Genomic DNA, 12,834 nt, shown 5'->3' on the forward strand with positions numbered 1-12,834 from the left:
GGCCGGAATTATGGATTTGGTAATTGGCATTGGTCAGAGTTTGTGGCTGGTAGGAACAGCATGGACTGCGTGGTAGAGGGGTCTTTGCGCCGATATCACGCTTAATGGACATAGATGTTTGCTTACAGAGGCTTGACATGATGGCTTGAGAATACTGTAGCGCCCGCATCTATAGCTCATGGGGTAATAACAGCACGTGTCTCTTCGAGCATGCGAACCATATTTCGAGGAGAGAGAGAGAAAGGGAAAGAGAAGGAGAATAACCATTTATTGAGCGTAAGTGCTGATGGCAGGGCACTTGCCCAGTGGAAAGCATCCTTATTCCGGGATACCCAGGCTGCGACTTGCGGTCCAGGCCCTCTTTTCCAGTTCTTGCTGGCGTCCAAGGTCTGGATCGACCAGCCGAGCCACCAACTGCTCAAAAGATGGGAAGGGGATAGGGGGTAGGTTGGGAGTTTGTTGGCACTCCCACACCCGGTGGTACACTCTAAGCTGGGTAACCCTTAATAGAGGTATACATTTTCGAATTTTTGTAACCTATAATTTATAAGGTACAAATGTAACCTATATCTTCGTAACCTTTATATACGTATACACGTAAGGGTTACGCAGTTATGGGTTACTTTGCAGCTTTCAGCATGTATACCTTTATATAAGTTACATCTACCGCCGTCCAAGGCCACACAAATTGGAAGGTGCGATGTTGCGCGCCAGGCGCGCTATCGCCGGCGCCGCTGTGGCGACACTCCGAAGGCGCCTTTCCCGCGTGGTGAACAAACATTGCGTTAGTGGAAGATATGTGCGACCATGCTGTCCATTGCGCCGTCTAAACTTTTGCGTCGGGTGTCTTTTCTTCGTCCCTTGAATAAACTGCCGGCCACACGGCTGGGGCTAAAAGAGAAGTTACTTTTATAATTCCTAAAACAGCAGTGCCAAAAAGCTTGAAAATGTTCTCTTCATATGTATGCATTGCATTACCTGTTCGATAATTGTTACCCAGGTTGTCACCCAAAAATCTTCGTGAGTATTGGCGACGCTTAAGTCTTATAAACAGGCATAATTAAATTTGATGTTTGCATCAGCTCTGTGACGTTTAAGAAACCAGTATCAAACATGCATGATAGGTCTTTTGCTAAATTGAGCTTTAGTTAAACAACATTAGGCTTTAGTGAAACCAAGCTTGAGTGGAAACATGCACTTGATAGCATACTTCAAAAGGACGCCAAAGTTATGATAACATAGCCTTAAGCCAAAAATTATTGTCTGACAACCAAGGCCATGATTATCAAAAGAGCAGTACATGCAGTACATGCAATGCAATGTGTGCAGTACATGCACACATATTTGCGCATTTAACAGGAGCACATTTCCAGAAGTTTGGCATCGGTAGTTTTGAACATTCACATTTATTATTATGAAACACCTGTGGGCTATTTATTAAAAAGCAAAGCTGCGAACCACCCCAACGTTATTATCGTTCCTTAATGAGTATTAGACGAGTGCGGATTCCTGGGCGAATTGGTGTTTCTTATATTGCTTTAGACTTCCAGGTAAAAATCGGTTTATTCATATATCCTTATTAAACCTATTTAATAAATGTTGCGTGAACAGGTTCACAAACATGGCCAAATATACAAATTCTTTACCTCAATATTTGCACGGATGTATGCAAAGCATTCCGAATTGTTTGGATACTGCCATTGAACAATTTCAGACGAATTCGAGTTTGAGGTACATTGATAAGATGGTTCTCAGGGGTGCACTTTCCCAGTACAGCGTTGTTGTCGTGGTTCCCCACAGAAAAAACGCAGAATGTGGGAAAGTAGAAAGAACATTTATTACAAATTCACTTTTTCATACAAAGCAGTGTTTATGGCTATGTTCCCTACATTCTCCGTTTCACTCAGTCTAATATTACACTTGGAATTCACTCGTCTTTACGAATCCATCTTTACACTTCCCTCTTAGGTTCCTCTTTACAGTTCCACCTGAGTTGTGATTCCCACGCCAAGTTATCGTTTTTTATGCAGCACTAACAAGTTTCTAGGCCGATTGCAATCTGTCTTTTGGACAAACTTTAAATGGTATCTATAATTTCCTGCATGAAAAAAGGCGCTTGGAAACATTCAGAGATAGGCTTCGCAATTTACGTAGTACACAAGCAGGCACAAAATCAGGGCACGTTGAAGATTTCCCTACTTGTTCCCTGCTGCCGCAGATGGAGGTATATATGTGAGGGGCCGTCACTTGGATTTCCCAACCTTGAAGAGCCATCTACAGAAAATTTCAGAAAAAGAACAAAATCCAGTGCAACCATAAGCCCCTCACACCAAACCACAGGCATGTGAAGTACGAAAAATATAGTGCACGGAAATGAAGACGGAGACCAGAGAATGAAATGAAAGGCCACACCAGAGGAGTGATTTACGGCCTTTCCTAATATAATCGTTACACAGAGTAATTTGGCCGCATTGTTCAAAACAACGCGAAGCCACTATAGTCATACCGGCCAACCTTCCCGAATTTTAATCGTGCCGTGTTCCAGTTTATCTTGCGAAATGTTTCTGCATGCTCACCCAGAACAGGCAGAAACTTTGGGCTACGAGATAAACTGACATACATTTGCAAAAGAGAAAACAAAAACGTTTCCGCGCCTTCATGTGGAATCACTCGTACATGCAACAGAGCGAACGTCGCACTAAACCCAGGAAACGTGCTTTCACGATGCTGACGCCACCTGCGTCACATTTTTGGCTGTACTTAAACATCCTCCTCCGCCTCCCCCTCGTACTGGCAGTTTCATTATGAACAAGGATCCCACGCGGAAGCCGAAACGTTTTTCATTTAAGTAAAGTGTTCTTATCGGTGGTTTCTTCCTCGGCTATCAGTAAAAAGGAATCGCCAACTTACATTTTTCCTTCGTCCAGATGTGTTGTGGGAGAGGATACATCTAGAACTTGCACCGATCTTCAAGTGGCATTCCCAGGAGGTCTGTACCTGTAATGACTCGAAGGGTTATTTGGGTTAAAATGTAATAGGCTTTAGAGCTGGGCAGTTGGTATACATTCATAATGAAAGAACACCTCAAACTTGACAAGACGAAGAAAAGAACACAGCACAAGCACTCACTAACAACTGGAGATTTCTTACAGAGCTATTTTAGAAAAAGAGTTCTTCTTGTTGGCTCTGCAAAACCACGCATCCTATAGAATAGCTAGAGTTGCTGAAAAACTACAAAGCTCAATACTGAGGAAATCGTTATGTGAATTCATAACATTCCTGTAGTAACGAACTGAAAGACAGAGTCACTAAACATGAGGCAAAATAAGATACGAAATATAACATCATAACACCTGAAGAAAGGCCTCGCATTTTTACAAGTGAATCATACTTTTGTCTGTGCAGGCCTGGGTGCCATCTTTACAAAGAATATTTGAATGAATGTGTTTTAGTTATTGCATTTTCATACCGTTGTTTCCGCTAAAATCAGACTTCATTTCAACTTGTGTCATACGCAGGGGAGTCCTGGTTGTCAGATCAAGGAACACTGCCTGTAAGAAAAAACAGTAGTGCTGATAAGTCATAGCATAGGTAGCCAGATGCAATCACACTTTTTGAACAGCCAGGATCCGATGAGGGTGCAGAACCCATTTTTACACCTGTCTCTGTGTAATTCGTCACAATTTCTGTATCATCAAAAAACAATCAAGCAGCCTGCATGCTGGCTCATACATACCACCATTCTGTAAAGTCGCTTTACTGCACTACACTAGGATCACGCGAGACAATCATTTGCCCTGCAATACCACGCGAATAAATAAACGACTGATTTGTGCGAATGAGAATAATAAACCACTTAACATGGTGGAAATGGCCCGCTGTCTCAAAATGACTAACACCAAATTTACCCACTCAAGGAAAAAAATGAAAAAAATGAGGAGTGTTGTACATACGAAAACTTTTTATTGTGCCGTAAGGCAAACTTTCACAAAAAAGAGGCTTGTGCTGGACAAAAGTGAGTTTAGAAATTTCGGCCAGCATTTAGTGGACTACTTTTCTGCAGCACACACCTTGTGTTTATCCGGATATATTACTACAAGACCAATAAAATGAACACCATTCCGAATATATGCAGCGAGAAAAATGAACATTTTCCGACGACTGAAACAAAATGATAACACCCAGAGAATAGCGCGATAATATAAGACTTTAATGGGAAAAAATTCAATTATTCAAACAGAGCTACCTGGCAATTACATGGTCCAATAACTCGTCAAGTGCGCCCGATGCAGCGAACAGCGTAAACAAAACGCTCAACACATGACGAAGGCGCGCAAACAGAGCAGAAAGCAGGTCATGGGCGCCGTTATCTGTGCTTTCCCGATCGTCCGCTCTAGTCTGACGCAACGAACGCAAGCCCGTGATTTCATTCAATTGCCGTCGCGGACAACAGAAAACGTCCAGCGAAGCAACCAGTCAGGTAACGAAAATCCCTCTCGAATGCTGCAATTTCAAATTGAAAAGCCCCTAGCGAAAAGATACATCCAATGAAAACACCGAAACCGTCACGGGAATATACTCACCGAGTTCGCTTTCACTGGCGCCGGGGCATTGGTCCAACATGCGAACTTGATGCTGGTCGTAGAAGAACGGTCCGTGAAGCGCTGCCAGTCACAAATGGGCTCGCCGCAGCCTCCGCGACTCACGCCGACAAATAAGTCTTGTTACAGCAATCCTCGCTTCATCGTAGGGGTATCACAGCGGTTAAAAGGCTCGAGTGGCGCGAAAACGCGGCCACCGGGCCTGCCGGCGCCGCCATTACTCTATATCCCGTCATGCAACGGACAAATCAACGGCCGCCGGGAGAGAAGGCGCGACGAGCATCTCTTAGAGGTTACAGGGCGTTTTATAGGTTACAACGTAGAGGTTACATGTCAGATTTTGTTGATGTAACCTATAAATCATTATTGTAACCTATAAATCGCTTTTAACCTCACGCTTGTAACCCTTAGAACGGACTGGGATAAAGAAAACATCAAAATGAATCCATTGTAACCTTTATTTTATAGGTTACTTCCGTTTAGAAGTTACATTATGGGTTACCCGGATTAGAGTGTACAGGGTGCCAGGCGTTGAAGAGGACTTACAAAGAGAGGGATACTAAGTGAGGTAGATAGAATGGAGGTGTGTGCTGTGGTTATAGGAAAATCATTTCGGGGAAAATCATTGAAGCGTTACACATTACTAGGAAGGGGTGCTCTGTGCAAATACAAAAAAACTCACACCATTTAGCATTAAGCGTCATTCAGTTCCTTTTTACCACGTGCCAAACGCCTCAAATGTTCAGTTTTGTTCTTCCACCTCCATTAATTTCTTCCCGTTGCAGTTTACCGTGGAATTGGTACCATCATGTGCTTTTCATGTGTCATGAGCTGGGATTCTGGAGGGCGTGCTGAGAGAGCAGCGTGGAACGTCATAGTTTTGCGGACGCATTCACTGATGTTGTTGATCCTTACACCTTGATGAACTGCATTTGTGCCTCCTTGTAGTTTCTTCTCGTTTCACTGGTTTCGAGTGAATTATTGTTGGTTCATGCACTCAATTTAGTCGTTAAACACACTAGTTATTGGCGCACATGCGTACTATGATAGATGATAGCCGACATCATCCGCGATGCCTTCGACGATACAGGCTTATAGAAAGCCGCTAGTATCGCCTTCTCTTCTGATCGCACTTTTTCCTCTATATTTTCTTAGCACACGTGTCTGCTCGAAAACAGGAGTACATTTACGATCTGCAAAATCGGCACAATGGAGAGCCAAATTACCGCCAGTTTTATTTTTTACTGTGTTCGCGTGTTCTCGCAGCCTATCGTTCAGACACCGCCCTGTTTGGCCCGTGTACGATTTACCACGGGACAACGGAATGTCATACACTACACCAGACGAGCATTCAACGAAACGCTGGGCGTGGTTCTTCAAGCAGAACTTGGTGCCGGTTCCTTCACCGTTTACTCTGGCGCACAACCCACTTAGTTTGTTTGGTGCCCTAAACACAACGGTCACTCCGGCTCGTGCTGCAGCCTTTTTTAGCCGGTGGGAAACACCATGAACGTAGGGGATCACTGTCAACTTCTTCCGGTCGATCACTTGGCGTTCTTTTATAGGGTTTTGGCTGCGTATTTCCTTCAGGAAATCCTCTTAAACCCATCCTCAATGATACATCTGCAACCTAGCTATTCTCGAATCGTACATCTGCTTCTTTGCCCTACTCACTCAGGGTGAGAGACGAAGCTTCAGGTCTTGCTGTTGGGTTTTTAGATGTATGCACATCATCATTTTTTGACGTTATGCCACCATGGCAACTGCAGCCTGTCTGTTGTGATGTTTCTTTTATGAAAATGGATAAAAACAGGGTTCCGGGTGCTGCGATTCTGCAGCACTTCTTGTCCCTGCAGGATAAATATAAATGTGCCGAATTTTACACTGATGCTTCGAAAACCTCAACTATGGTTTCTTGCGCCGCTCATGGTCCTAACTTAAATTCTTGCATAACCATGAGCGTACTTACCAATATCTTCTCAGCAGAAGCCTATGGCATTTTAGTCACCGTTCAGCACATTCTGGAAAAACAAATTCCTAAATCCGTCATCTTTACAGACTCTGAGTTTTGTGCGTGCATTGTCTTCACACAGTCCCACGAAAAACCACATTGTCAATCTTGTCTTTAATGCCATAATGTCCATATATGCTAAAAATTTCGAACTAATCCTGTGCTGGGTTCCAGGCCATGCTGGAATAGCGGGGAATGAGACCGCGGATCGAATGGCTGCCGCTGCTGCACTTGCAAATACAGTGGACATAACAACAATACCTTACACTGACCTCAAGCCACACATATAACAATACCTTCGCAAAATATGGCAAGCCGACTGGAGTACACGGACAGACAACAAGTTACACATAATAAAACCACACCTAGGACGATACACTAGTGCCTCACACAACAGATTAATCGAAGTTGCCCTAGCTAGATTACGGATAGGTCACACGCACGTGACGCACTCCCATCTGCTCACTGGATCTCCAAGACCCCTGTGTAGCAGGTGTGGGGAGGGCCTGTCTGTACTTCACGTCCTCATTGCATGCAAAGCACTCCACACAACTAGACGCAAGCACTTCCCTCAACTCTACAGACAACACATTCCACTACACCAAGCACTGTTTTTAGCGGATAATCCTATGATTCCTCTACAACACACTTTCAAGTTTCTTAGTGATATCAAATTTTTACAACTCATCTCATATCACGTGTAGTTTTTGCACCTAAGTTTATGCTATTCACTATCACACCCTGGCCTTTTACACCAGCCATCCTCAATGTCTTTTACTGATTTTACTGTTTTTTTTTTGCTTTTGTTGAGCAATTTTAGTATTTACATCTTCATCCGTCATATTGAACCATTGTTTTGGCGCTCTTTGCCCTAGTTGGCCTTGCGCCATAAACATCCAACCATCATCATCATTATTCAATATATTTGTGTGCTTGGAGCTTAAATGTATTTTTTGGATTCGTCACATTTGGCTGATTGGCATGCAATAAATCAAAGACAACATCAAGATTATTTAAGATGTCTCTGCAGTTCCACTAGACAATGATGATGATGATGGTTGGGTTTTTATGGCTCAAGGCCGACTAAGGGCAAAGAGCGCCAGAGGAAAGTTTATTTAATGAAGTGGTGCTTACCACAAAAAGGGAGGTAAAAAAAAACAACAACCAAACATAGTAAGATCAGTTAAAGATAATGGTGATGGCTGGTGTATAGGCCAGATTTGATTATGCGTGATAGGAAATGAGGTTTAAAAACTTTACGTCTGACAAATACTCAAACACACGTTTCACGGAAACTATGGCATCGTCACCTATAAACAGCGATGGATGTAGTGGGATATGTTGTCTGTAGAGTTCTCTGAAGTGTTTGTGCCGTGTTGTGTGAAGTGCCTTGCATGTGATTAGTATGTGCACCACGGATAGGGCCTCTCCGCACCTGCCGCACTGGGGTCTAGAAGATCCCGTCAGCAGATACGAGTGCGTTGCATGGGTGTGCCCTATCCGCAGCCTACCCAAGGCGACTGCCGTGTGTCTGTTGTGTGAGTCAGCTGTGTACCGTCCCAAGTGTGGCTTTATTACATGTAGTTTGTTGTCTGTCTGTTCATCCCAGTGTGTTTGCCATGTTCTGCGCAGGTGTTGTCTTATGTGTGGCTTGGGGTCTGTGTAGGGTATCATTGTAATGTCTACAGTGTTCCAGAGTGCAGCAGCAGCGGCCCTCTCGTCTGCCAACTCGTTCCCAGCAATCCCTGCGTGTCCTGGGACCCAACAGAGGAGCAGCTCATGCTTTTGTGCATACACGGACATAATAGTGTTGAATACAAGGTTGACTATGTGGTTTTTGGAGGGCTTGTGCGATGCCAGTGCGCGAACAACACTCAAAGAATCTGTATAGATGATGGAATTGGGAATCTGGTTCTCAAGAATGTGTTGTACAATAAGTAAAATTCCATAGGCTTCTGCTGAAAAAATTGTTGTGTGCACGCTCATGGTTCTGGCTGCATTGAAATTCGGACCACGAGCAGCGCACGACACCATAGTGGAGGTTTTAGAAGCGTCACTATAAAATTCTGCACACGTGCATTTAAACTGCAAAGACATAAAGTTCTGCAGTATTGCAGCTCGTGGTACACGATTTTTGTCAAGTCTCATAAACGAAAGGTCGCACGACACAGGGCGAACTTGCCAAGGCGGTAAACTGTTAGAAAAGGACGACCTGTACACATCTAAAACCGAAGCATTGAGAACCGAGGCTCGCTCTCTCACTCTAAATGAAAAGGGCAGAGGAACGGATGGGCGATTTACAAAGAGCAGAGATGTTGATGTATCGTTAAAGACAGGATAAAAAGGATGATTATTCAGTGACGAAATTTTAAAAGCATAAAGTAAGTCCATGTACGTCCGTTGGTTCTCAAGGCTCCACTTATTACACTCGGCATACAGACTCTCGACAGGGCTAGTGCGAAAAGCACCCGACGCAAGCCGTAGCCCTAAGTGTAGCACTGGGTCAAGCATTCGCAACGCTGTTTTAGTCGCCGATCCACATACCACACTGCCATAGTCTAAACGAGACCCAACCAAAGCAGTATGAAGCCGTAGTAGGAGTTCTTTGTCGGAACCATACGATTGGTGGGAGAGAACCTTAAGTATATTCATTGTTTTGAGACATTTATGTTTAAGTTCCTTGATGTGTGGAATGAATGTGAGTTTGTGGTCAAACACAACACCTAAAAACTTGTGCTCCTTGTTCACAGGAAGCGACACGCCATTAAGAGTAATGTCTGGGTCCGGATGGACCCCGCGCTTCCTAGAGAACACAACGCAGGAGCTTTTTACAGGATTCAATTTAAAACCATTCTTGTCTGCCCAGCTGGCAAATTTCTTGACGCCGAGCTGGACTTGGCGTTCGCATATTGACATATTACATGATTTAAAAGATATCTGCACGTCATCTACATACATGGAATAAGAAATTGTAGGCGGCAGTGCCTTCCGAAGGGAGTTCATTTTTACTATGAAGAGTGCAGCTTAGAACTCCGCCTTGCGGCACGCCATTTTCTTGCACGTGTACCTTTGACAGTGCAGAACCAACTCTAACGCGAAAGGTTCTCTCCGACAAATAACTAGCAAGGGTGTTAAACATATTACCAGAAACACCGAATGACTTCAGATCAGTAAGGATCCCATAACGCCAAGCGGTGTCATAGGCCTTTTCTAGGTCGAAAACACAGTTAAACAGGACTGTTTGTGAATAAAGGCATCCTTAATATATGACTCTAGTGCCACAAGTTGATCGTTTGTGGATCTCCCCGCCCTGAAGCCTGCCTGGCAGCTCTCGAGAAGACCGTTGTACTCCAAAAAGTACACAAGCCTCCGGTTTATCATCTTCTCGAGAAGCTTGCACAGGCAGCTGGTCAGGGAAATGGGTCGATAGCTAGCGGGAGAAGAAGGGTCCTACCCTTCTTTCAAGAATGCTACAACTATTGCATCCCTCCAAGACTTTGGAATGTGCCCCGAAAGCCATATCTTGTTGAAAAGGTGAAGAAGTGTTACAAGAGTGTCTGTGTGCAAGTTCTGTATCATTGTATATGTAATGTTGTCTGGGCCTGGAGCTGAGGGTTTACACGTGCTCAGAGCACCCCTCAGCTCATGAGGCATGAACTCGGAGTTATAAGAGGTGGCTGACCTGTCATTGTCATGTAAAGGCTTCTTTTCGGCCACGAGTTTGTGTTTCATGAAGGTGTTTGTGTAGTGTGCTGAACTGGAAACGTGTTGGAAGTGTTGTGCGAGTGTGTCAGCCTGGTCTTCAAGTGTGTCCCCTGTTGTACTGACCAGAGGCAGGCTGTGTGTTTGATGTCCCTTGAGTTTGCGTATTCGTGTCCATACTTTCCGTGTGTCTGTGAAGGAGTTAATTGATGTTATGAATGTACGCCAACTATAGCGTTTTGCCTCACGGCGCACACGTTTTCCGAACGCCTTGGCCCGTTTGAACAAGAGGAGGTGGGGTACCGACGAAGGATACCCCACGCCTTGTTCTGGGCCTCTCGCGCCCGCCTACAGTCCTCATTCCACCACGGCCTCCGCTGGTTGCGCGGGGCAACAGAGGCATGGGGAATGGACCTTTCGGCGGCGTCGAGGATGTGCGCCGTGAGCAGTTGGGTAGCTTCTTCAAAGTGTAGGTGTGTTATGGAGGTGTAGTGTAGTTTGGATGTCTCTGTAAATGTAATCCAGTTAGCTCTTGCTTCATTAAACCTTTTATGGGAAGATGCACTGCTGTACTGGTCCGACTCGCTGTACTGGGTCCTCGCCGAAACCAAACGCCGCTCCGCCCCCCGGCGAGCTGCGTCGGCGTACCTGCCCAGAGGGAAGGAGGCGAAGCTCTTTCGCGCCTCTGGGAAGGTGATGTTTTCAGTTATCTTAAGGTTAATGATTTTTTTTCAAGATGAAACTTTTCACAAGCGCGAGAGTATGCTGCGTGTGGACCCTGGCAATTCGGGCAGGTGAAGTTGGTTGCAGTGCAGTTGTCGGAGAGATTATCATGCTGGGCGCATTTGGCACATGTTGTTCTGCCTCGACAGGAGTTGGTACCATGCCCGAACCTCTGGCACTTGAAACAGCGCCGCGGGTTCGGGATGTACGGCCGGACAGAACAACGGATGAAACCTGCGTTGACATGCTCGGGCAGTGTGCAGCGGTCGAAAGTCAGGATCACATGTTTGGTGGCTATTTCTTTGTTGTCTCTCCTGATGACTATGCGCCTTACTGCTGTCACGCCTTGGTCTTTTAGGTCTTCGAGCAGATCAGTCTCTCTCGGTTAGGAGATCTGCCTCAGAGATCACACCTTGACAACTGTTGAGGCTGCGGTGGGGTGTGACCCTGATCTCCAGATCTGCCATGCGGGTTTGTTTCAGGAGGATTGTGGATTGCTGCGGAGTTTTAACTTCAACTAGCACTTCACCAGTTCTGAGCTTTTTGGCGTCATATGTTCTGCCGATGATACCTTCAAGGTATTTAGAAACAAGAAATACAGATTGGGAGGAAACCGGCTTCGATTTGTCCACAGATTCAATGATCAAAAAACGAGGGTAGTGATCTGGCTTTGGGAGTGAGATAGAAGGCAAAGAAGGAAAAGATACTTCGGTGCGGCCCCTTTTCGGGGGCCGATCACGTCTGGGGGGGGGGGGGGGGTTTGAAAATGCCATATAGCATAGTATAAAAGCAGGGAGACGGGGGTACTTTCTTGTTTGACCTTACCCTGGTAGCCAAAGAGGTCCCGGAGCTCCCTGCCTGGTAAACAGACAGGGAGCCCATCCGCCGGAGCTTGACCTGGGCTCCGACGGCCACCGTTCGTGGTTTCTAACCCTCCACCTATAAACACATCGCCACGGTTGGATCCAGCTTATGTTTGGGGGCTCGGGGTCTGCGGTATCGCCAGTACCGTCACCAAGATTGCTCAAGGTGCCCCGTGCGGGGTCCACTAGACAATATGGTCCGTTCCCATTATCGATATTTAGGAGCTACAAAGGTGTGTGTATGTATTCAAGTTTTGTCTTCGGGGCTTGTACTCTCGGAGGGGGCTTTCTGGGCCGTTCTGTTGGGTTAGACATCAGAGGCCGTTCCTTGCGATGCGTTGCAGGCAGGAAGGGGCTTACGTCCATTTTGTTGTCAGGTGTGATGGGGGTGCCGGACGGACCGGGCCCACTGCACTTGGCACCCGTTCGGGTGCCCTTTGTTTGGGCCGCTACAAGCGGCGGCGTCGGGAGTGCCGCAGGTGGCACTGACGGTGCGGCGAAGGTGGGAGCTGCTCATTTCCTTCAACGTCCATCTCCTCGGTGCTCTAAGGTGCATTATGGCCCGGGGAAAGAGGAACTGAGGGAGCAGCATCGCTTCTCACGGTGCCCATGGCCACCACAACCACAGCAGGCTGTCCCTGCGGCGTGGTGGTTGGTTGGGCTGCCTGAGGCAACTTGGGGAGGAGGGCGGGGCTGGGACCAAGTCCGACTCGCGGTATTGGGTCCCTGCCGATAGCAGACGCCGCTTCGCCACCCGGTGAGCTGCGTTGGCGAACCTCCCCAGGGGAAGAGGCGAGCCTTTTCTGCGGCTCTGGGAAGGTGATGTTTTCCGTTACGTTGATTGTGATGATTCTTTTAAATGCAGAGCATTTCAGTAACTCACGATGTCACCCGCGTTGACGTCCGTAGTCCGCACAGTCGTTGTCCCTACTAT

The 12,834-nt window shown here is 46.2% G+C and overlaps 1 long non-coding RNA gene across 1 annotated transcript; it reads right to left on the reverse strand.

The window, feature by feature from the left end:
• Positions 1–1,573: 1,573 nt before the first annotated feature.
• LOC144152019 (uncharacterized) lies at positions 1,574–3,233 on the reverse strand. The gene is made up of 2 exons (XR_013319031.1): positions 2,911–3,233; positions 1,574–2,274 (listed from the first exon to the last, which is right to left on the reverse strand). It is a non-coding gene; the product is annotated as an uncharacterized LOC144152019 (long non-coding RNA).
• Between the last annotated feature and the right edge of the window lie 9,601 nt (positions 3,234–12,834).

Source organism: Haemaphysalis longicornis, unplaced genomic scaffold (assembly GCF_048455015.1).
Source record: "Haemaphysalis longicornis isolate Haplotype H1 unplaced genomic scaffold, Haemaphysalis longicornis Haplotype H1 scaffold_9, whole genome shotgun sequence".
NCBI lineage: Eukaryota > Metazoa > Arthropoda > Arachnida > Ixodida > Ixodidae > Haemaphysalis > Haemaphysalis longicornis.